The 25,409-nt window shown below is 35.4% G+C and overlaps 1 protein-coding gene and 1 non-coding gene across 3 annotated transcripts in view; both read left to right on the top strand.

Moving 5' to 3' along the window:
• pdzrn3b (PDZ domain containing RING finger 3b) overlaps positions 1-25,409 on the top strand; it is a 111,856-nt gene that overhangs the window by 12,157 nt on the left and 74,290 nt on the right. The window lies entirely within an intron of this gene.
• On the top strand, positions 19,800-19,904 carry LOC148835215 (U6 spliceosomal RNA). Its single transcript, XR_016091168.1, has one exon. It is a non-coding gene; the product is annotated as a U6 spliceosomal RNA (small nuclear RNA).

Below are 25,409 nucleotides of genomic sequence, written 5' to 3'. Positions count from 1 at the left end.
TGGTAGAGACCTACCCAGAAAGGCTTGCAGCTGTAATTGCTGCCAAATGCACCACCAAATATTGTGTACACAGATTTGAATATGTACGTAATTAACTTTTTTTTTCCTTTAGTTTGTGCTGAGATATGCCGTGACTTACACTTACTGTAGAAGTTTTCAGTTTGAGCATTGAGGTTTAGAATTAAATATTAAACTTTAAAAAAGCATGTGTGCACCATTTAGTAATCTCACAAAAATGGGACACCATAGGAAGGGTCTGAAAATGTTTGCAAGGCCCTGCATGTATAAATTTCATCCTGTATTACATTTCTGACTTATAATTCAGGGTATGTAAATGAAATATCAAAGCCATCAATACATTATTCCAGGCTTTATTAAAGTAAACCTATAGCAAGTCATTTCTGATGTTCTCCTATCTGTGTTTGGCAAATATATTTAGTTGAATGAAGCACATTCTGTTTTCTGTTGGTAGGTTTTCTTTTAGAAGCTACTCTTCAGATTGCTGGTTAGGCTGCTGGTGCACAGCTGAGGGTAAATGCAAACAAGCCGTTTACTGCAAACACACACAATGAAGGATGTTAAGAAGATGGTAACTGTTGGGCTGTACCATCACCTTGTAAATCTCATAAACACACTGCCGAATGTTCAGGTTGTCAAACTAGTAAAAAAGAAAATAAAAACGTCTCTTCAAAGCCTTTACATTCTAATTCAGTTTTTATTTTTACTTTTGAAAAAGGGTGTTCTCTTTGTTGCAGATTTTCAGACAAAGTACTGCAGGAGGAGCTTGGTGCCAAAACAAATTGCATACTGTAATTAGTTTTAATATAATTGTATACAAATAATCGTGGACTAAAAAGTAATGAAAATATTAGATTATAGATTAAATGTTCCCGGTGGATTTTTGTACAGATTTTATCTTTGTGCCATTTGTTTTATTTTAACTTGATTTAAACTGTTTGAAAGACTATATATTTAACTATTAGCTTTTGGTTTCATCTGGGCCAGTTGATGTTGGTTCAAAATATGAGCTAACATGTTGCATTTTAAAAACACGTATATTGTGTTTGCATATTGGCATTTTACATTATCTGAGGTGAAGGCCCGGGTCTTCCAGAAAGAAAAAAAAACACTGTTGTCCCCATTAATTTCAGGAAAATCACTGAACATCATCCCATCAATTGCTTAACCTTGAAGTGTTGGAAAACACTTTTTTGTCTGTTAACTGCAACAATTTTACCCCATTGAGAATGCCAGCAGATAATTTATTTTTGTCATCCATGAAGCTAAAACTACAGTATAAACTGATGTTGAGTTAAAGTGTAGTAAAATGTGTTATTGGTGTTGGGGTACATTGATTTGGGGAATGTAAATGTAGTGTTCTGTACCCCATGCCCATGTTCTTTTAATGCCATGTATGCCATTGCAGGGAATTCAGATTCAGAATGGAAGTTTAATGGCAAACATGTTGGTTTAAGTTGGTAATAGGGGTGATGGCATTCTGAAATGATTTTGAGAGTCTGCTGCCCAGCCAGGTTGACAAAACTGACACCACTTTTTCATTCAAGGAGCACTTATATGATATCCTCAGATCGCCTTGCTCATTTTTATCCTTTCTTATGTTCTTGTGTTAACACCTATCCATCCTGTATGCGTTACTCTGCTTGTGGTGTCTCTAGAAGGTGCAAATGATCTGGTAGGACCAAGTTATCGCTCACTTTTAAAATCAGCTCTTCTCAGTTATGGCTGACTAAGGGGGAAGTAAGCAAAGAAAGTTTTCAGATTATCCTGCAGAAGGCTTTCATCTTTCAATGCATATGTATACATTACACTTTTGCTTATGTAGTTTAAGATTGTGTATCATGGACATTATTCTATATTATATGTATAGAAACAATGGAAAATATCCCGTGGCCAGTGACTGTGGACACTGAACAGTTTAATGCAGCTGTGGATCATGTCCTTTAATACATGCAAACAATTGTAGTCACTAGCTGCAGACATTTCAAGACAGTGTGACATCCTTTGGTATGTATTGTCACTGTCCTTGACTGCAAGGGTGTGTTCCATAGTCTAACTGGCTCAGGGTGCCCAATTTCCATGATAAAGTTGTTTGAAAAAGTTGCCTAGCTTTCTAAATACCCTATATAAAAAGCATGGCATATGGTGATCATTATCATAATCATCATCTTCTTTATTATTATCATCAAAAGAATTAACATTATCTACTTCACAGTTCATTTTCTACCCTGTAGCTTGTCTATTAGTGCATATGTCACACATTCCCCTTGTTATTTCTGTAACTGGCACCAGAAATGGAAAGAACAGATCGTGCAATTATTCTCCGACAGATCACAAGTTGTTTGGCATGTGGAAGCAAGAAATATACCATTGTGGAGACCTTTATTGGATTTCATCAGACCAAGCAGTCTGCGTCTCCTTTACCGAGGCATACTTTCTGAGCTGCGATGGTCCGTTCATCCAGTCTTGTAGTCTCGTAATAAAGTACTACCTCTGTGGCCCATCCTTGTGGGCTCTGCCTCAGCTAATGCAGTACATTAAATCAAATTTAAGTTTTAAAGTAATCAGTTTCTGGATGACTGTCAGCACATAAAAACGTGGTACTTTGTGGTTTTTAAGTAAATTCCATTGAATGAAGTGGGACAAGGAGATCTTTGTTTTCAAGTCCCTATAACTAAAACTGAAAAAAAAGGTTAAACCACACAGTGATTTCAACCAAGGAACTGTTCATAAAATCCATGCCTGATTGCAGTACGTGACCATCGCTACATTCATTTGCTGTTTAAGGTTTCTACTGTAGGCAAAATAGTTGTTTTTCCTGAAAAGGGAATCCTAATTAGGTCAGCTATAATCGGCTACTGTAAAGCACATCTAGGTACCGTGAGTAGGTGATTACATCATGTAGATTTAAGTGGAAAATTCAACCATGCATAGGCATTAAGCAGCACAACTTGGGCCTTTTCCAGTGCACGACGAAACATTCTTCTTTCATCTGTACCTGATTACTGGTAACAAAAGAAGGGCTGCTAGCATTCCAAGATTTCTCATTTTTCAGATACGACCACGTTAATATGGTAAATTACAGCAAATCACTTCATTAAAAGGCAAAAGAAAACGCCAGTCAAAGGTGTTTTTTGTTATTAATCAAAGGTATATTCTTCAAAAATTTGCACCAGTTTTTCCATTACTGAACTTCAAAATAATAAGCTTCAAATGGCAGACTGATTGTTCAATTCATTTATACTTACATCTTTTGTTAAAAGCTGGTAAAACTGAAAATAGAGAAGCACAATTAGGGCTAATTTTCTTTGAAATCAATCACAATAAGTGGGTAAACATATCGTCAACAATGGTCTCATGTTTCTTTGCAGCTGCGGTCCCTTGTATAAAGCCCTCATCCCTCTGAGTTTCTAGTTAATTAACAGCTCTTGGTGTGAAATATTGAAGTAGTACATAATTAACTGCTGTCAATGAAATGATAATTGGGTGATTATCAGACCCTTAGTTGTTTCCAATACTGTTGCATTTCCTCTACATGATTTTGTCTGGAAAGGAGGCTGGTAATGATTTATGTCTGTTGTTGGTGCTACACATGCGTTAATCAAGCTTCTTAAGTATTCAAACTAGAGATGGATTTGGCAAAATATTTGTTTTAGTGTGCTTATTTCTTACTGATCTTTAAAGCTTGTAAGGCTGAACTGTGTATGTATACTGTATGTGATCATTATACAGTATATAAAATATTTTGTAAATTAATTGCAATCTTATACAAAGTAAAAAGCAAAAATATATATAATTTAAATATAGCTACCTAAAGTTTATTTCAGATCAGTTTAGATTAAACCCATCAGCTGAGAGCTGTCTTTTTCTTCTAAACAAAAAGAACAATTGTTATAGATGAATCCATTACAGGATCAAAAGCCAGTCTAAAAGTCTGTATTTTAAAATGTAGACATATACATGGCAAATGGTTTCTTTGAATAATAATAATATTTTTTTGATATGGGGGTTATTAAACAGTCTTTTAGATGTCTTCATCTCCAACAATAGAGTGCATTAGAAGCACAGAAAATGCCTTTTCTTAAGTTGCTTTTAAGGTGACCTTACTTGTGGCTAGTGGCCTTTACTAGAGGAAAAGCTTTATTATGTAGATCTGTCAGCATTCAACATTCTTTACTGCCTGAATCTAGCAGTGGTGTGGCAGCTGCTCTACTTATGATCTCATGTACATTTGTTTGGCTCCAGTGACAGTGCTATTGGAAATTCACCTACATAATATCTGTTTTCAAGAAGGTTTATTACCATGTATGCTACAATCTATATTAATTCTGCAGTCCAAACTAAAATGTTTCATGTATGTTTCAGTATGTACTGTAATGTATTTGGGGAGGATCCTAAATATATATTTTTATTTTTGTTTGGTCTTATACTATTTATATTTGTGAACATTTTAGTGACATGCAATAAATATTGTACTCATGTAGACAATTACAGCAAATTAAAGTTTGACTTTCTTTTAATAGGACTCACTGTAAAAGCAAATTTATTTAGATAACAGAGTATATCACATATACAGAATCTTAACTCTTTATTTTAATTGATATTGGTTTCTTTTTTAAAAAGAAATCGATTAAATATTATAGACTTACTATAGTTTTCTAATTATTTTGAAACACTTATTTGATTATTTAACAGAAATATTGATACCTGTCACCCAATAATTAAAGCAATGAATCTTTAAAAGAATAGTAATAATTTTTCAATAATAACCAAAAATAGTTAAGAAGCAAATGCATTTGTGTACCATGTGCCTTTACAGAATTTCTGGTAACTATATTCCTCATGATGAACCACTAGCAGTTAGTTTACAAACATTATATGAAATATTGTGTCCAGCGCAGGAACTAAAGTTCTCAGACTGTTTCAGTGAAGCATTTACATGTTTACTGTTTTACTGTATTGCTTTAAGAGATAAATGTCTGAAGTAATTAATTTATTAATCTGAAACAGTAAATGTTGGACGTTTTCCACCTCTGTGCCACTTACTGTATATGTACTGTTGTGCTACACGACAAATAAATAGAATGAATAATTCTGGTGTACAGTCCTTTGTTGTGATAACGTATATGTAGAGCTAGCAAAACTAGTTAGCTACTGGTTTCAAGCTGTATGTCTGCTGTCCAGGGGCTGCAGTGACAGATGCTGATCATATCATGCTTCAGGCATCATGCTGAACAAATTGACTGTCAGTGTGTGGTAATATTCCTTGTCATCATGAAAAGCTGATTTAGAACTTAGCAAATAAGTGGCTAAAAAATTGTCGTACTGATGTCATTTGTGGGAATTGCTTTCAATTGTGCCTGTTCTACTGAAAGGTAAGCTGGCTCTTTTTCAAATATTAACCAAACTATTACTCATTGTGTGCACACATTAAATTTAAATATGACTTGCGGTCAAATGCAATTTGATACAGTATGTTTTCATGTGCCGTAGTTCTGAATTAGTTAAAAAAGAAAAGCTTGGAAAGACTTGTGATTTGCAAGTCAAACCATAGCAATTTGCACAATATTCACAATATACAGAAACTATGGTTTGTATTCCACATATTTATTTGAAGATTTATATATTTTAATGGAACAATGCAGTTTTGAGATCTGAACTTCTTTTTAAAGTGTTGGTGGTAATGGAGAAACTTCATATTTAGACAGCTAAGCATGTTGGCATTATTGTTTAACTGACAGATGATTATTTTTCTCACTTTTTAAAATAATTGGACTCTTCATAATGGTAAGCTCTGTTTGTTTTAGATTCTCTGACAAGATGTGTGTGGTTTGGAATTCCGAAAGGCCTTTTTTTCCCACTTTTAGGAGCATTTAACTGACCATCCTTTCACACACAAATAAAACAGAAACAATGTCTGGTGCACTGTTTTATGATGGAAATGTGTGCAAATAGAAACATTGTTCAATCAGGAGGGTTCATTGTCAATGTAGCCCTATTTTAGAGTCTTTTATTTCTTGGCAAAATTCATTCATATTCAAGGCTTACTTTCATGTTTTACCTTCTACCGGATTCAAGACTTCCTTTTTGGAAAAAAAAAGAGAAAACAAGACCAGCTGTGTCTAGCAAGCAAATGAAGGAAAGAAAAGCAAGGAATGCCATCAAATTTACAAAATACAATGTATATGCAAAATGCAAAAGTCTAAGCATTCTGCAATGTATGGCTCAGTAAACTTAAATATTGTTCCAGGGAAGTTTCCTGATCATTAAGTTTTATGTTTTAAAATGGAATATTCATAGAAGTGACCTTGTCTCAAAGTCACTTTTAATGAGGGTGTACATTTATTTATGTTACTTTGGAGTGTACAACTGACATTCTTTGAAATACTGAAAATATATAAACTGCACAATTGACAGTGGGCAGTGATTCTGGAAGGAGACCACATGAACTCTTTCTATCATTTTTGTTCTGTATGAGGAAAGCAGTAGCATAATAGTCCAGCCTGTCTCAAAGCTCAGATACATAAAATGGAATGTCTGCATTTCGACACCAGTGGTCTGTTTTTGCTTTCAGTAGGATGGTCTGTTTGGAAGATTGTATCCCTTGGCTCTCACAATGCTTGCAAATATGGAAAGAGAATTAGACAACAACTCTCTGCCTAGGCTTGAGCATTCACCAGCTATCCTTGACAGGCTCCTGCAAAAGTTTCCCTGTAAACATATTTAACATACAGGTATTTCATAGATAAACATATGTTTAGGTGGTCCTCCACAAGAACATTTTTTTTCAACGTAGTGCTGGAATGTATCATTAATGTACAATATAGCTTAAGAGGTTTTGAATGCTTATTGCTCTGTTGCATTATGATGGATACAATACAAGGTGAAAAATAACAGAAAGACATGCCCAGATGAAGGTTCAGACCACCAGCTGTGACAGGGCAGTGCTTTAGGGTCAATGTCACAATGTCAATAAAGATGCTTTAATCAGTTGACAACTGTTTCGAAGCTGCACATGGGTGCTATGTAATTGGTACACCATACACCACCAAAGAAATTGCGCATCCATATTTAATTGCATCTACGGTTTGTAAAAGGAATGTGTTAACAAACAGGTGCTTTAATGATTTTATTTATTTATTTCCCCCTCTGGCGTAAGCATTCTGGTTTCCTTGTGGGAGTGCTTTGTGCTGAAGCGGTGACTGATTTGTGCAGGTGGCTGAGAATATCCCTGTAAGTTAGTCATGCTTCCAAACATGAAAGAGATTCTTTTTCCTTCCGCGAGGAGAAGCATCTCTGCAAGGAATAATCTTCCTGGAAATTAATAAGTACTGTAATTCAACCGCAACTTTTTAAACCAGCTTTGGTCAGACCTGGACAATGCTGCTTTGTGAGCGCGTTTGAATGCAGACTTATCTTGGTCAAAGTCTGCTCTGTCAACATATGTTTCAGGCTGGTCATTGTTTTATTGAACAGTAGGTAGTAGGTAGGCATTACTAACCTATAAAAAAAATTACTGTCGCGTATAATGAAAGATTGGTAATTATAGGTGGATTTATAAAATGTCAGGCACCAAAGTGTAAATTGATGATACAAGGTTGAGAGAATACAGTACATGTTGTTGATTTAATACAGGTCAGATTACAAGGCTTCTGAAATCGTCTTAGCTTCTGGCAGTCAACTCCCAGCATTTTTTTGCTTCTTGTAGGAGGACAAGTACAGTAGGAGGCTAGATAAATGCCTTTGATGTTTGAAAGATGTGTTTATTTGAATTAATTGTCTGACACTATGTTTCTTATTCCTCTGTGACCCCGCCCGTTTTTTGTTATTCTTTTTGGTTAAACTTAACATAATGCTTGGCGAATGAGATGGGTGAAAGAAGAAACAGGAAAGGGCGAGGAATTTGGAAAGTTTAGGGTGTGAACTAATAGGTTCCGAAACAGGCAAGCTCTTGGGGATGGGTTGTCTTTAAAGAGACCACACTGCACAAGACCTCAAAAAGATTGTTTGGCATGTGCATTTATTTTGGTACTTTTGCAGTGTGCTCGTCTTGCTTGACTCTTCCCCCAGAATCCTTTTGTGCAGATAACAGGGAATTGTATTAATATCTGCCTCATATGGGAAGCCCTCCTGTCATGAATTTGAAGAATGAATCATAAGGTCTGAGACGAAACAGAACAAGGGAAAGATGGCCATTCATCATGCAGAAAGGCAGCGTTGGTATGACGGCCTAAGGGAGGGGCAACGTAGGTGGGGCCCGAAGGAGTTCAAATTTAGCTTGGGTCTCTCTGGACAAGGTGAGCAGCGTTAAATAAATCTCTTCACATCTGTGGCAGGCATCAGGTTACTGACAGTGTTTGAACAGTCTGACAACTGTTCCTTTGTAATTTTATTAGGAGCCTAGGTCTCCTTCCTTTCTGTGCAGCTTCCCAGTGCCGCAAGGTCACTATCACTTCAGTTCAGTCAAGATTTATGCTGCAGATCCCTTTCCCATCACACGCCACCCTACTCTGTCTGGACTAGTTCTCCTTTTGAGAAATGGAAAAAGAAAGTAAGATATGGATGACAACACTGCTTAAGATGATCCGGACCGTGACCACCTGAGCCATTAGACTGAAGAAACTGATATCAAGTAGTTAACCTTGCATTTTCGTAATTGGATTTTTTATTTTTAAGACTCAGTTTAATTGAAAGGCATTTGGTGGTTAATATAGAATGTAGCACATTAATAACTTAATGCAGCTTGGTTTATGTTAAACAAAGAATTAACTAGCACCATATTACTATTTGCTTTATTTCATACTAGGTCATTTTGGCATCGGAAAACATCATTAACAAGGAGAAAACAAGGTTGCTATAGAAAAGATTATTTTCATTCTGCGTGTTTCATAAGGCAAGGCAATGCCTTCCTTATGTGCATCAGATCCATTAGCATTTGCAATACAAAAACTGATAAAAAAGATTATCTAGGAAAATTTGGGAGAGGCAGAAAGAACAGAGACGAAAGGCATGCTGTTGATTTGAAAGCCATCCTCTCCGGTGGACCAGCTATATCAGTCTAGCAGCTGTTGCTTGAGTGAGAAGCTATGCCAACAGTTGAGGATAAGCATCCAGTCGAAAATGGACCTTTCGCAAGTCAATGTAATTTTACATCTGGAGCTTTCTTGCGGTTTTTCACCGGCCCTTTTCAAAATGCTTCTTCAACAATGAGAAAAATAACCACTTTCATGTCCTCCTTAAGGCCCTTTTCAGTAGTTCTATTCATAAAAAGCTGCGCACATGATGTATGATTCCATGATTTCTAATGGAACGGTCTTCTCAAGTAGCTGCCATTGCGCAGGTTGCTCAACGTTGGACTATCAAATTCTTTGACAACGTGCCAAGAAATGTGATGCTTTTTTTCTACTTTGCAGCTGTCCCATGGCACATCTTGGCTTAGTTTTTATCTGATTTCTTAAGTTCATGTTTGTGCAATTCATGTGAGCTCCAACACACGCCTATACAGTATTAATTCTTTATTTCTTAAAATGTTAGAACTTTAATATCTTTTAGAAGGGAAGGGAAAAACTTAAATAGATTTTTTCCTTTATAGATACCATTTGACAACACAGTTATAACACAATGTGTCTAGTCACTCCTAGTATAAAAAGGTAAGACTACACAGAGGGCAGTTGATCAAAAAATACTTTGGTTTTTGTTTTGACTCAGTTTTCAATGGAATGAAACTGATTTCTTGAAATAAGGATGTTTTTTTTCTCAAAATTACATTCATTCTTCTTGCATTTTAGTTATTAAGCTTCAGTTTAGTACTTCTTCAGTCTTTTTATTATTTTAAAGGAGCTTAAATGGCTGCTTGTGAAAATATTTTTTAAACATTATCACTTGTGCTTAGCTATGAAAATGAGAACCACATGTTATTGGGCTGCATTTATTCTTAAAGGTATGCATATAGAAAGTATGAAAGCTGTTCTGTTTTTTTTTCCTCCTCCTGATCCAATGCCTCCCACAAACAGATGTGCTCCTACAAGTCACCACAACCAAAACATATACCTACCCTCCTTATCCTGAAACACATTGGAAAATAAGTCACTTATTCAAATTTGCCTTTCACGCATCGAGGAGAGCAAATACGTGATTTCAAGCACGCAGTAGACCAACTGTAGGAAAGTGAAGAAAAACATGTTTGGGGCAAACATTTTTGCTTTTGTTGTTTTCCATCTTAAAGTTTACTTATATAGTTGAGAACATGAGAGTGGTTACAGAGGAGTGCTGCTCAATCCATTCAGCTCATTGGGCTGTTAGTAGCTGAAATGATCCAAGGACCTCACCTTGAAAGCCATGGAATCAGCTGTCAAAATGGCTGTGTAACAAGGTCCAGGCTCCTACAGACTTCGGTGTAAAAAAGCACCTCTTATTCTCACTCCCCGTAGTTTATCAAGTAAAAGCCAAGAGAAATCACAGCCAATGTGCAATTTGCCTGAATGACATGATTTCATACAGTATCTTGTTAGGCGATGTGTTGCATAAATACCTGAAGCAGTCTAAATTGATTTTTTTCTAGTTATTTAACTAATATTGTAAACATTTCTATGATGACATGGGCCTTGTCAAAACTTTCATTTAATGGCTGGAGATACACAGAATGATCTCCAGAACAAACTGTTCCTTTATGATGTATTCATTTACAAACCTGGTTTAGGAGAAAATTGCAAAAAAAATTCATCTCCTTTTAAAGGAAGAAAGGACTGCCTTAAAGGCTTTGGCTTTTAAATGCAGTTGGTTATTGACACAAAAGACTTTGTACGACAGGATTCTATCTTTCAGTTTTATTTGGCTCCATATACAGATGTTATGTTATTTTAACTGGACTTTCACTGTTTACCCAGAGCCAGTAGTTTTTTTTTTACTGTATCCATTGGTTTTCGGTTGGGGAAAGGAAGCTCTTAATACTAAAGCTACAGAGGTACAGAGCTGGCACATGGATTAGTATTATACTTATGCCAAATAAATGTACTGTATATGAAAATCTGTGGTTCAGATTTTTTGAAAGAGTGATTCATGAAACCAGCATTGAGTTGTTTTCATCAGTTTTCCCTTAGATTGGTAATTAGCCTTTATAAGGTAATAAAATCACTTAATTCAGACTTCGGGTCTAATTAAATAAAGTATAACATTTTTGGCTGGAATTCAGTTTTAGTTTTTAGCAAAGTTGGCTTGTTTGCCTTTTTGTTTGAAAACGCTAAACAGCTTTTATTATGATGAAGCAGAATTTAGTTTTGCTGTGTGGGGAAAATTGCTGGATGCTGCAATTAAATGCTATACTTGCCAAATTTCCAACTGGAACTTCTAACTTGGTTAAGATTGGATTTACAGCAAGTCGCATTAGGCGTGAGGAACCAAATATTCCTTGCAGTTTTAGGAATATATTGAAACCAGAGCAAGATGAGATTAGCCATGTCTGAGAGTGTTTTGTTGAAAAGTCTGCAGTGTAGATTTCACTGAACAATAATCTACTTACTGTACACCTATCATGAACGTGGACTGACAGATTTCTGTGTCACTCTATACTCTCTATATCTAACAGTCAAATTTCTAAAAATATTTAACATCATTATATGAATATGTGTGACATGCCAGCCTTATGAAGACAACAACATTCAATAAGAGTTTTCTTAACTTTAGTGTAATGTAAGATATTATCCACATGAACATGGCTTATTATATCAACAAGTGCCTGTTGAGCAAGATTAACTATATTTTTCTTTCAAAATCAAAATATTTCCTTTATTCTTATCTGACATGAATTAATGATTGCTGCTTACTGACAAGACGAGAGTAGAGCCATCATTGTGTTGTTAGAATCAAAAATCGATGCACAACATTGCAGAGCTGAACTGAAGACATTGACAGATGACAGTCATCATGTCAGAACGCCTTGACCGTGTTCACTTGTGAAATGTCTTACCTTAGCAACACCTAAAATTCATTCAAGAATGCATATGCAGTCAGCATCAAATGGAAAAAATTAAGATCCTTCGGAAATCTACAACATTAAACCAAATGCAAGTAAGAAAACTGATGCCAAAACAATGAGTTTTGAAGGAGTCCATTTACTTGTACTGTAACTACAGTAAAATGTGAAATAAAGTTGAATCAGCTCTCTAGCCTTTCCTACAGCTTATTGCCAAACATGACTCAGCATAGTCTGTTACCATAATTGAAAAGCCCCACAAAGTCAGCCTTGACAAGGTTAGCCTTGGAGGTTATTAAAGGGGAAAGGATGAGGTTCCTTCAATGTCGTGGTGTGCTTTGACTTCAAGTCTTCCCTTGTGTGCAAAGAGACTGCAAATAAAACCTGGAAGATGTACTGTAACTGAAAGTGCTGATTTGTTTGTAGTGAATGTTAAGATTACTTACATATGGTTTATAAAAGCTTTACATGTAATACTTAGATCTTGCAATACTGTATACTTGCGTTATGAATTTACCACAAATATCATTTTAAAACGAGGACTTACAGTAGGTATCCTTGCAGTTCTGGGTGACTAACTGTTTCTGAAAGAAGTAGGCGGAAACCAGTTCTGTTTTGGCCCATAAATAAAATTATATGATACAGTAGCTCTAGGAGGGCAGACTTTAGACTCCAAATAGTAAATACTGTCAGATGCGAAAATACTTACTGGTTTCTCATACTAGTTTTTGTGCTATCGTGCTGAAATTACTTGAAACAGATTCTGATTCCTAGCATTGAAGTTTGGTTTGATTTTCAAATTTATTTTCTGAGATGTCATCATTCTTGATTAATGTGGTTCTACAGTGTATGGGGACTGAATTTAAAGCTGTGGTTTTGCTATAATGAATTTAATTTATTTTGAATATACAAGAAATGAGTTAAAGCTAAAGATGGTTCTGGGGGAAGGGAGAACACCTTCTGTAGAGTGTATTTTTCAGTATGAAATGCTTTCACGACATATGTGTTTAAGCTATTTTTCAATGGCAAAGTAATTATGCAGAAACATTTTTACATTCTGCATTACATTAAATTGTATTTTGAAAAAAATACAAACTGATTTAAATCATGCTAACATTTTTTTTACAGAATGCGCGCAGATGGCTAGCCACTTTAGAACTTCATACAAAACAGTTCTCAAATTAGCCTTGGCTTGAGTGACATCATACCTTTTATTGTTGTTTGCTTTTGTTGCTTTTGTTAAAAACCTGGTTGTGTTGGTGTTTGTGCTTGATTAAATGTCTCCTATCACAAGGTCAAGGCCTGTACAGCTGGAACTGACATGCAACATTTACCCACAAACACATGATTCACTAACTCACTTAGCCTTTTAATTTTATACAGCTTTTTATTCACTCTGAATATGCCAAATTTTAACTATGCATTCGCCTATCTCTAATTAATTCACAATGCTGTATTAAAATCATGAACAGCAGAGTCAATTCCTGTTAACAGGAAGGCATTGAACTAGCAATGCTTTGATCCTGTTTGCTGTGGTACAAGGCTAGAATAAAATGAGGATGCAGTAATTAAAGCCTGATATGTGCAGCTGTTTACTGTATGTATAGTACTGTGTTTTCATACTTGTGTCCTGGTCAAGCTAAACATTGGGTCCCAATTTAGGAAGTATGACCAAAATCTATTTAAATTCTATTAACATGTTTTTTAAGTACTGTAACTTCCATGCAAGCAAGATGGGTTTCTCTCATTTGCATCCTTTTTTACATTCTCAAAAGTATTGTGGTATGGGTTCAGGCTATGATCAGGATTAGTTTTGTTACTAAGATCCAGTAATAGTAGAGGTTAGTTATCATCACATGTATATAATTCTGTTAATATTATATATATATTTCATTACCAAAATTTTAGAAATTATTCAGCAACTGAAAACAAAGAATGCTTGTTAAAGCTTTCAGTCACATTATGTCAGTTCTGTCAATGAAAAGATGAAAAGATTTTGTAATTAACAATATAGATGTAATTAAAAAGGCTATTTATATTTAGATATTATCATTTTATTTGGAATCAAAAGAATATCTAAAAACTGAAACCTCAAGTTACTTTCTTATAAAAATTGGAGATTATGCCTCAAAACTTAAAATATCCGTGAAATCCTTTGAAAGCCATTTTTCTGCACTGAATTGAATAACATGGATAACATGAACTGAGTAGCTCACAAGGGTTAAAATGTGTTTAGTCTTTCCTTTGAGAATTTGAATGGTTTACAGTAACTGAAAACATTACAGTCTGGTATAGGCTATGACATAACTGAACACTAAAGCCTTCTCTTGAGTTTTTTTTTTGTTTGGATAACCCAAGAGAACATGCCTGTTGTTGAGTCAAACAGTTTGTCAGTTCTCTTTTCATAAAACCTACCAGCAGTATGTTAAATGCTGTCTATTAAGTCCCTTTTTGCATGGCTTGTTTTGAATTGATATTATGGATGGTAATCTGCTTGTTAAATTTATGAACAGGGGTGGTAGTCTTTTTTTTCAGGGAGTACTCTTTGAAGTTAACTGCAGTGTAAATACAGCATAAGACTAACAACAAGGGTGTAATGACTGTGTCAAAAAGAACTAGGTATCAAACCCTACAGTCTCCTAAAATAACACAAAAAATCACGTAATGCACAAATTTGTATGAATCTTTACAGGATTGTCCCAAGTATGTTAGTTTAATGAAAATCATCAACCACCAAACAAATTATTTTTCTTTAATCTGAATGTATGCTTTGTTCCCCAATGTTGTTACAGCTATCAGAAAGAAGGATGATTTAATGTTTTATTTTTAATGTATCTATGAAAAGTTCCTAAATTTGACATTTCCAAAGTATTATTTGAAATAGAATAATTATTTTTGCCTTCACATTTTCTGTTCTTCACGAATAATTACATTTTACTGGTGAAATATTTTTTTTCCAATTTGTAATGTATCAGAGGGACTGCTGAATACTGTATAATATGACTATAATTTTATGTTCTCTATGACTCTTGAAAAATACAAAATGAAGGAGACCTTAGCAGGTTTATGTTATTTCCTTCGGAAAGAATCTCTTGCAGCATAAACTATACACGTTTTAGCCTTTTTTAAGACAGTAATTATTCTTCCAAGATAGGTGCCAAAAGAATTTCCACGTCTTCCGTCTTTAGGGAACTGACAAAGGCTGATTTACATTACCACGCTTGAGACCATTTGGTTTTCAGCTCAGTTCTAATGACCAGTCTGCAGTTGGTGTGCACCTCCTGAAAAGAGTATTGTGTTAAAAAAAGAAAGAAAAGAAAAAGAAGAAAAGGGCTCGCTGGAAATATCACATGTACATTTAAAACTTTGTTACTTGCTGTAAAAAGTCTGCACCCGGGTATCATTGTGTCTATTACTGGAAAATATGAGACTTAAAGACATTTTGCTGTAACTGAAGCTTTAGACGATATTAATGTGCAACAATCTTAGTGGTATTAAGTTCAAGCATATATAGTATGTGCATGTAGATGATGGGTTTTTATAAGGCAGGCATTTCGAGTTGAGAGGTTTTACTGTAGCAGATCTCCAGAAAGCTTGAAAGGTAATATCTTTTTCGCTTCTAAAAAATTTGAACCATGTAAGTAGATCTTTGCTTGTTCTATTTTACCCCTTAATGTTTTTAAGAGAGAGTGTCAGGAAAAACGTATAAGTACTGTAAATGTGTTTAGAGTGTCTCTTGACTTTCAGCACTTATCTGAAGTGATGACACCTGGCCGTATGCACAAGGAGTCCAGCACCCCTGAGAAAGGTGAACCAAGGGGCTACTGCAGTGGTAGAATATGGTAAAGAAAGGCAGAGGCTGCTGGAGCAGTAGTCGCAGGCAAGAAAAACCGTCCATCCATCCATTTTCTAACCACTTTGTCTAATACAGGGTAATGAGGAGCCAGAGCCCATCCCGGCAAGCAATGGATGCAAGGCAGGATACACCCTCGGTGGGACGCCAGTCCATCGCAGGGCACACAGACACAAACATGCCCATTTTCCCAGAAACGAATTAACCTGGCAATACTGTATGTCTTTGGACTGTCTTTGGAGAAACCCATGCATCCAAATTATCTGTAATGATATGGTAAAGAGTTTACTGATGGAAGAGAGGGATTGTCTTTTTCCCAGACCTTCATTATTAACTCAAATAGTTCAGTAGTTTTAATACTATACAAGTACAATTAATTTCTATTTAAGGCGTCGTGCTTTGGCCATCATCTTAGTAAAGTTTAGTATTAGTAATAATATTGTTCACTAGAACTTTTTTTGTCCTCTCCATAGTTCAGTAGATGCACTGGTTGTTAAATAGGATGTGGAGGTGGTACCACAGGCTAAACCCCTTTGTGTGCTCACAACAGCTCAGATATGTACACTTTGTTGCTGGTATGTCCAAGCTTTGTTCTGAAGAGACATTCCCTCGTTATGCTTATCTAAGCACATCTACAATTGTTTTGAACCCATGCTTACATTCACCAAAGCCTTTCACTGGGCTGATTGTGTGGTCTACTGTGATCAATGTGACAGACTTCCACAGACCACCAAACTCATCTAATTCAAACTTTGAGTAGTTAAAAAGACTGTTTAGACTTCAGCTAAGTAACATATATTAGCTTGATGTGTTTTTTGTTATTACAGTATTTTGTGTTTCAAACTTACAGCTCTCATAGCTCCCTGATATCATATAAGTAAAGGCATATTTGTGTAATGTCACAGGTGTAAATAAATGAATGCGGTAGCTTTAACAAAATGTGGGATATATTGTATTAATGGTGAGCTTTTTTAAAGCAGTTTGGTGCATTTTCCTAAAATTATAAATTTATACATTTATAATAAACGTTACCTATTGCTGCCTCATCTGTTTGGCTTTGTTAAAATCTGCATTTTCTGTATTAAGTAAAAATGTGTTACGTCACTGAAGTTTGAAGTCACTAAAAACAAGGCCTGTTGTGGAATACTGTCAATGTTTTTTGAACTTCAGTTCCTGTTTGGTACACAAAATCACAAAATTACCTTTAAATAATTAAAGTGAGCATTTGCTTCCATTTGGCATGGTCAGATACATAATTGCAGTAATTTACAGGAAAAAAGAAAAGCTGAGAGAAAAAGGGCAAAATCTAATAATTGCAGCTGAACATTTGCAACATTGTTTCCATCCAACAGTGGAATATTAATGAACTCTAATTTTGTTGTTATGGCGAATATCTACTTCTGGTAAGAGTTACTGGAAACATATGTCTCTTTAGCTTTTGCTGTCTGGTGTTTTATTTTACATGCAGACCTCTTGGTTGAGTAGTTTTCTTAACTGGTAAATCTGTTAGAATTTCAGGAAATGTTCATTGTCATAAAAGAAAACTACTTCTTAGGACTGTCGTAGTGAGATAGTGTAGGGGAATGAGAGGAGGGCTGAAGAATTGACTTCACTGTAATTTACTATGAACCAAGTTATGCTTACTTTCACAGCGTCGACAGTAGCAACATCTGAGCTTAAAATATCTACATATGCAAGAATTCTGTGAAAATTGAATTTGAAAATATCCTGCATGTAATAACCAATCCGGCTGTGCTATAATTCAGTACACAGTAAGACATATTCCCCCAACTGCTGAGTAAAAACAGATTGGGGAAATGTAAAGTTCAGTGGACCAGTTCTAATGAGGTGGTCCCTGGTGACCTAGAAAATGCCAGTTTTGAACTTGGAGAAAGACAAGAAACATGTTTGATGTTATGCCAGTGAACAGGTTTTCATGATATCCACACCACAGCAATAAGCCTTGGGAGGCAATTTTGATTCCAGTTGTGAAACTGAAGAAAATTATAGATAGGCATTTACTTATGCACTGCTTATGTAAACATTCGAGAAAGGAGGAGGACAAAATATTACGGAAAGATGAATGAAGTTTAAGTAATTTAAGTAATAACTATGTACAGTATATGTATTTAATGGTTCAGGTGGGTAGCTGCGTCAGCATGCGTAGTCTGCAAAGGAACAAGTAATAGGTTTATTCCATGATGAAAAGAGAAGAGAGAGCCCTGAAGAAGGCTCCACAGCTGAAACGTTGTGTGTTCTCTCTTCTCTTTTCAGCATGGAATAAACCTATTACTTGTTCCTTTAATGTATTTAATGTATTTGCATTTTTCCATATCTGAGTATGGGTACCATACTGAGGCCTTTTTGGCCTAGTTTTAATTTTCTCCTCTTTACATGATTAATTTTTCTAAATCAATGAGTAACTTATCCTCCACCCTGACAAGACACTTGCTGATCTCCTGTGCTGGATTGACCATGCAGTTTAGCACAGCCAATCTGCTTACTGTACTTACATATCACTGGGAGAAAAGACGAAACAGCAATACCATGAGAAAACATGAACAAAGTGAGAACATAGAAACTCTACATATAATGTGTCCCAGCCCAGACTTAACTCTAGCACCCTAGAGTCCATGCCATTAATACTCAAGGTGACTTTCAAGGGTTAGTAAGAAAAGCACATCTTATTGTTGTACATTATAAATATAGCCATGCATGTTTATTATGCTAAGTAATAGAATAGGAATGAAATTTCAGGTCAGTTTGCAACCAAGAGAGAATACTGTATATAGATAGTCTTTCTTTTAAGTTCTTATTCAGGGCAGTGATATTCAGAAATCTTAGTCCATACCACATTCATGCAGTCTGAGGTACAAAATTAATGTCTGTGCATTTTGTAAAGCATTTAAAAGCTGACCTAAAACTAAAAGTAAATTTGGAAGTAATAGTTTGCTCACATTTCAGAAGATATTTGTAGATCCTGTAAAAAGTCAGAAAATCTCTAATATACAGTATGTTAAAACTGTCTTGTGCTGTAATGTATTATTATCAAACCAGTGTTGACACTGAAAAAAAAGGTTTGATATTGTCTTATTTCATAAGAACATGTAACATCAGGGATTTTTTTGTGTTTTGTTTTTGAATATGCTGTCAAATGATCGCGTAGTAATCGTAATGTATTTGGACAAGTTTTTGTCAGAATGTGAAAGATCTGAATTATATACACTGTCTTGTGCTTCCTCAATGTACAGTGTAGGGTATTTCTCTGATTCAAGATTTTGTTGCTGTCTAATAACCTATCCTTAATGCCATGATCTGCAAAATTCATACCCTAATGGATGATGTCTTTATTTGCAGTCAGACACAGCAGAGGTCTCAAAATGTCATGCCCAGCTTAATCAACATCAACCGCCTGCAAATTTCCAACACATGCTCTTCTGTTAGTGTGGAAGTCAGCACCAGGAAATTTGCCACTACAAACAAGGACCTCAGTACAGCTCAGAATGCTGTGGAGCAAAACTGTCTTCTGGCATGTTTTAAAATTAAAATACAGTGCTGCTTATTAAACATAAATAGATATAAATGCCTGGAACATGTAAATATTATTTACTCTAAGCTCTAGGTAAAAATAAGGTCCATGCCAGACTCCATACCATAATCGCAGTGTCTCAATGAGCCAGAACCTATCCTGACTTCCATGGTATTATGCAGAATAGATAGCATGTGACCCCCCCTCAATGGGATGTGAGTCTGTCAGTAGGGGTTACCCCCAGAAATGCAGGGACCACTTATACAGCTGAGTGGTTTGGAGCAACTGGGGTGAAGTACCTCTCTCAAGGTACAACAGCAGTGTCAACAGCAGAGACTTGAACCCACAATCTACAAGTTGTGAGTTCAGAGACATACCCACTACTATAGGCCATGCACATCCCCACATACATACTAGGTTGTCTATAATTAAGATTTTGAGACAAATATGGTAAAATTAAAACGATATAGAGAAGTTTAGCATACCCCCTGTACAAAGATAGTGCACAAATTTGCAAAGCTTTCCAAATAAAAAACAAAAAAGCTTTCCATATAAAACCTGATGGACCTAATACCATCCTCATGTGCAACCTTTCTTATAAGAACAAAGCGATTGACTAGAAAATAACTAGGATTTCCTACATACTGTATCAAAGTTTCACACCTGTCATAATATCTGGTGTTGTAAAATGAAGTGTTCGTCTTTTATACCACTGTGGCTTTTGAAGTTTAAAGTTGTGTTGTAAAACCACAAAACTGAAAAAGATAATGACATTACTGTTTCAGTAATCTGTTTTTGGCTGGCCGCATTTAATAGCATGAATAGAGAATGTTATTGAGATGCTCTGATATGAGGTAAGGGTAAACATAGGTGGAAAGTTATGTTGTCTGTTGTTATTTTATCCTTCAACATAAAAAACAGCAGTTCACTTATTAGAAACTATTTTCCTTTCATCGATTTGAAGAAACACTTAGTGCTGAGTGCCTTTATGTAGTTTTGAATTGGTCAGTAATAGTACAGTAAATAGTATGGGCATAATTCAGTTCCAGAGAGGGCAGACATAGGTCAGATCTGATTGGTATCTCAGTCAACATACAGTATGATAATGTTATCAGGTGGTCTAAGCCTTTTGGAGATTTTGTAGGTTTTCCCTGCAGTTATGGTTATAAATGTTAATTTCTAAGCAGTGCTCCATTCTATTGCCATTTTTAGGGCTTCTGTAGGATTTTAAACTCCTTTTGTTGTGGATTTGTTATGGAGAATGTATTATTTATTTAGCAAACACTTACAGACATATTTCAACATATATTTGGATACATGTACTGTATTATGTACTGTATACACTGCTGTTTATATGTTTATTCATACGCCAAGTAAAATAGGAACAAAAAAACATAATTGTAACAGAATGAGTTACAGATTGGATAATGAGACTCTTTTATTTAATTCTAATCAATTTTGTTATATTCGTAATGAATCATAACAGCATTGCCTGGTCTGCCTAGATTAGGCTAGAAGGTATTGCTATTTTGCTTGTGTATGCTTAAGAATATTAATAATTAGGGTGCATTTATGTGTATATGTATTTCCACTGTTCTAAAAATTTATCAGGCCACAGAAAGAAGGTAATTAATATAATGAAATATTTCTTTAAAGGTCTACAAGCAGATTAATACCTCCAACAAAAATAAATGTATTAAACATTTAGAATTTTAATATATAATGTATCATTTTAATTGCTGGGGCTATGTTACCCAAATATTCTATGTGTTCTCATTCAGTTGGTCATTGTAATAACATACAGAACAGAATGTTAGGACTGCTCTGACAGTTATGTCTAGAAATACATTTTAAATTGCCTGTGAAATTTTATTTTTTAGTTACTAAGAGGTAATTTGGTATGATAGGGCAAGACAAGCCATCCGTGACTCTTTCAGTTCATGAATTATGTTCAATAGCTTTGTCAGCATATGGTAATATAATTTTTGGTAAGGAGCTAAACATATAGATCTGTTTTTTGCATTTTACGAGTATTATTATTAACAACAACAATAATTATAATACAGTTAAACATGAAATTGCTGTTCTAATGCTTCTAGGTTGTGCAGCAAATGAAATCAGTTTGAATTGTGAATTAAGGTTAATGGTTCCTGCCCTGCAATGAATTGGCATCCTATGATGGGTGTATCCTGCCTTGTGCCAGTTGTATGCCAAAATAGGCTCCGGCTCCCCTGTAACCCTCTGGGTGGGTACGCAGTGAAAATTAATTTCACCAGGCCGCAACACTCTTAAAATGGGCACTTTAGGAGAGGGTACAGACTGGCATGGATCGTGAACCTTGAGGACCCTTCTGGATCTTGCTAAAGAATATGTTACTGTGGAGCAAGTAATGTCTTTTTCCATGTTTAAGTCTCTGAATATAAAGTAAATTTGTTCTAATGCCAGCAGTCGAACAGTTTAGTAGTCAAGCTGGAATTTGTGACTGTCAGTCTTTTCAACCAATACCTGAAAAGGGTCACACAATACACTGCCTGCGAAGTACAAGGGCTCTTGGACATACACAAGCACAAGTTGTTGTCAGTAATTAACTGGTTTACACCAGTAGCATACACTAAGAAGTTAGGCGCATATGGGAAAACCCAATGAAAACCCATGAACTGTAAATAAGACAAGAACATTCATTCTTTACACAGAACATGTCTTAGTCTGGCATTGAACTTGGAAACCAAGATTTGTCAATCAACTGTTCTACAGTAAGTGCTCTGCAACCATGGCACTCTTAATTCATGAGAACAACCCTCGGTTCTCTGTGCTCATATACATTTGTGGCTTATAATTCTTCTCTGTGCATTTTGCAAAGGTTTTTCCTTTTAATGACAGCTTATATTTGGTATAAACGGTGTGTTTCCTTTTTTGCGTGTCATGTCAAGGATATTATCATCATGATTGTCCTATTTTGCAGTGTTGTGTCAAGATGTCTTTGTACCTGGAGCACTCCAAACGTTTTTCCTTTTAATCATGTCACACTGCCTCAGATTTTAATTTCAGTCACACTAATTTAAATAGCATCATTGGACATAGTGAAACATGTCCAGTTCTTTTTCTTAAAATCTGCTCTAACATTGAAAGCTGTCATTTAGAAATTATTTGTTTTCTAGATACAATATTGAAAAAAATACCATGCATTAGAATTTTCCATGAGAAAGCAGTTCATTCATTTCTATTTTTTAACATGCTAACTTCTTTTTGAGATAAGACCTTCAAGGATTTTATACTTTAATAACATGACGTTTTGAATTTTGAAGGGTAAATTTCATGCTTGGCGAAGCTGCTCCTAATGTCTAAAAACTATGGAGGACATTTGAAGCGCAAAATAGAACAGTAAATGAAGAGACTAATTTTGAAGACGTTCACTGAAATAAGAAATATAAAGGAAAGATTTGAGTGAACTACGTGATGTCTTCTTAGTTGCATGTGCTTGTGAATAGCACAGTCTTTTGGTCTGGTCCAGGGAACAATTATTAAATTGTTTTAGGGACCACCTGTGTTTTTATATTTCAACATTAATGTCTGTTTGAAAGATAAGCATAAAACTGAGTTTACTCTGTAAAGTCTGCTTAAAATGGTGTTTTGTCAAAGATGACGGTCATTTTGGTGTTGTCATTAAATTTTCCAGTTTCATCACAGCATCCTTGGCTGTCTTAATTTGCAACAGTATAATACTGAAATTCTTAGTCTTTCAGTGCAGTTCTTATATTGAAGTGATCTCTTTCAGATTAGCCTCCTCTCATTTGTTACCTTTCTTACATACTTACTGTATGTTCTTAATGAGTCTGTAAATAGTACTGTCTGTATGATTACCACTACCATAACACAAATGAGTCTGTCTTTTCCTGGTTTTGGATGGTATTTTCATTGTGTAATCCCTTCCTAATCTATAACTCAATACTGTCAACCTTAGAGTTGACAGTTAGAGTCAACTCTAGTTAGAGTTCTCTTCCTATCTACCGTTGCCTATATGGTACAGAGATTTGGCATGATAGTTAACATTACTATCTGTTGTAAAGACTGAAAATGTTCTTACTGATATTGATGTTATGTGCATTTAAAGGCAACTGATGGGTAGAAAATTGAATAGAAATTAGTGATAATCCAATTCCCTTGATGTGTGTAATGAGAATGAATAGTTTAACTTAATACTAATATAGATTTTTAATGTAACATTACATTGTGCTTCTTTGCACAGATTAGTGAAGTGACAGTGAAGTAATTAGGCTAAAACAATGATCTTATTAAAAACGATTCCAAGGCTACGCTAAAGCATAATTTCTGCTGTGCTTTGTTAGAGGAAAGTCAAGCACAATTAAGAAACAAAGAAGTAGCTATCAGTTTAGATACTCTTTTGAGACCTTTGCAGTTGGCTAATTAATTAATATCTTAGTTGAAGTCAGTGTAATTACAGTCATCGTAATACAAAGCACTACATTTTCAGTTTTTTCATAGTAATCAGTCATTCCCTTAATCCACCGCTGTTATTGAAGCTGAGGACTCCTTTTTCACAATCAGTAACTTGTTGATTTTTTTTGTAGCTCTGCTCTATTTGTATAGTGCTACAAGTTTGTCCCTTAACTTTTTTGATCAACTTCTTCAGACTTAAACAAGTTCTTTAAAAATGGTTGATCAATCTTTCTGAACAATGCTGTCGCAAATGGAGAAGTATGCTGTGTATGTCCGAATGCTTGACATTTAGTAGATGTATTTTGCTATTCACTCCTGCCACAACCTGTTACTGTAGATCATGTATCAGAATATCTGAGGAAACCAAGGCCACTGCTAAAAACAGAATTCAATAATCATTCTCTGTTGTTGTGGGCATCCCATTAATATTTCTGTGTGAAACAAGGCATCTTGATGTCTAACCTTTAGAAGTTTAATGTGCTGACTGATCTGTTCCCAGCCATGTTACACAGTACTCTAATAATACTGCTGCACCCTGTGTGTTTATATCCTAGCTATCCTATTATTATCTTTTGTTGGCACCAAAGGAATTTTGAAATAAAGGTTCATTAAGATTATCAAATGGGGAAAGGGCCATGATATGCCAAAATACAGCTCATACAGGAAAGGCAGACATGACCTGTGGCAAAGAAGCTTGTCTGTGGGAACACAGAACGGAAATGTGAAAGTAACAGAGGCCAGAAACCAGGAGGTGAGGATTAAAAGGAAGCAAGGAAGGGAAATTAAAAAGTCTGCATACTTGTTTTTTTTTCTTTAATTGCACTAGTGTTTCTAGTAAATTACACCTTCTGTCAGTCCCATGCCCTTGATAATAGAAACTCAGTGAAATTTCGCCATGTTCAAGTAAGTAAAACTGAAGTATAATATGCTGTAGCTCTACTTTGGTGCCCAGATTTAAGAAGGGCCTATTTTAACAGTGCAGACCTTGTATGATTTACATTTGAATCTATCAGCACCCTGGGGAAAAATGTGAGAAATGCCTTTGACAAGCTGTTAAGTACATTACTGTTTAGGACATTACATTTTGAGGATTTGGATTCAGTTTGTATAAAGTCCGAATGTAAAAGCCTAATGGCTTAGGGTGCATGCAGTCATTATTTGCGCAAGGTATGCTAGTCTTCCTAGTATACAGTCTCTTTTATTAGAGCTCCTGGCATATTTTGTCTTCAGTAATTCTAAAGTTTTGCTACGGAACGAGAACATATCTATCAATTTAAAAATTTTGTGTGCTCATTGTTTAGTAGAACTTTCATATGCCTTTCATATTTCGCATTTATTCAGGTCATTCTTTATTATGATGTTTTTATAATAGCTTTTGTGACATTTTCACCTTGACAGCAATAAAGGTCTGTCTTGACACAATTTAGATGCCGGGCTAAAAATATGTTTTTCAAGCAGCAGCAGAAAAAGGGTGATGGTTACGTAACTGTTTCTCAACAGGGCACGTTCTGTCTTGATTTGTCATGAATCTAGACCTGGCTGTGGTTATACCAGTAGCTGCTGCAATGCAGCTAAAAGAC

Source organism: Atractosteus spatula, chromosome 5, assembly GCF_055471065.1.
Source record: "Atractosteus spatula isolate fAtrSpa1 chromosome 5, fAtrSpa1.hap1, whole genome shotgun sequence".
In the NCBI taxonomy this organism is placed as follows: Eukaryota; Metazoa; Chordata; class Actinopteri; order Semionotiformes; family Lepisosteidae; genus Atractosteus; species Atractosteus spatula.
The sequence above is the reverse complement of the archived record's forward strand: the minus strand, read 5'-3'. Positions and strand labels throughout refer to the sequence as shown.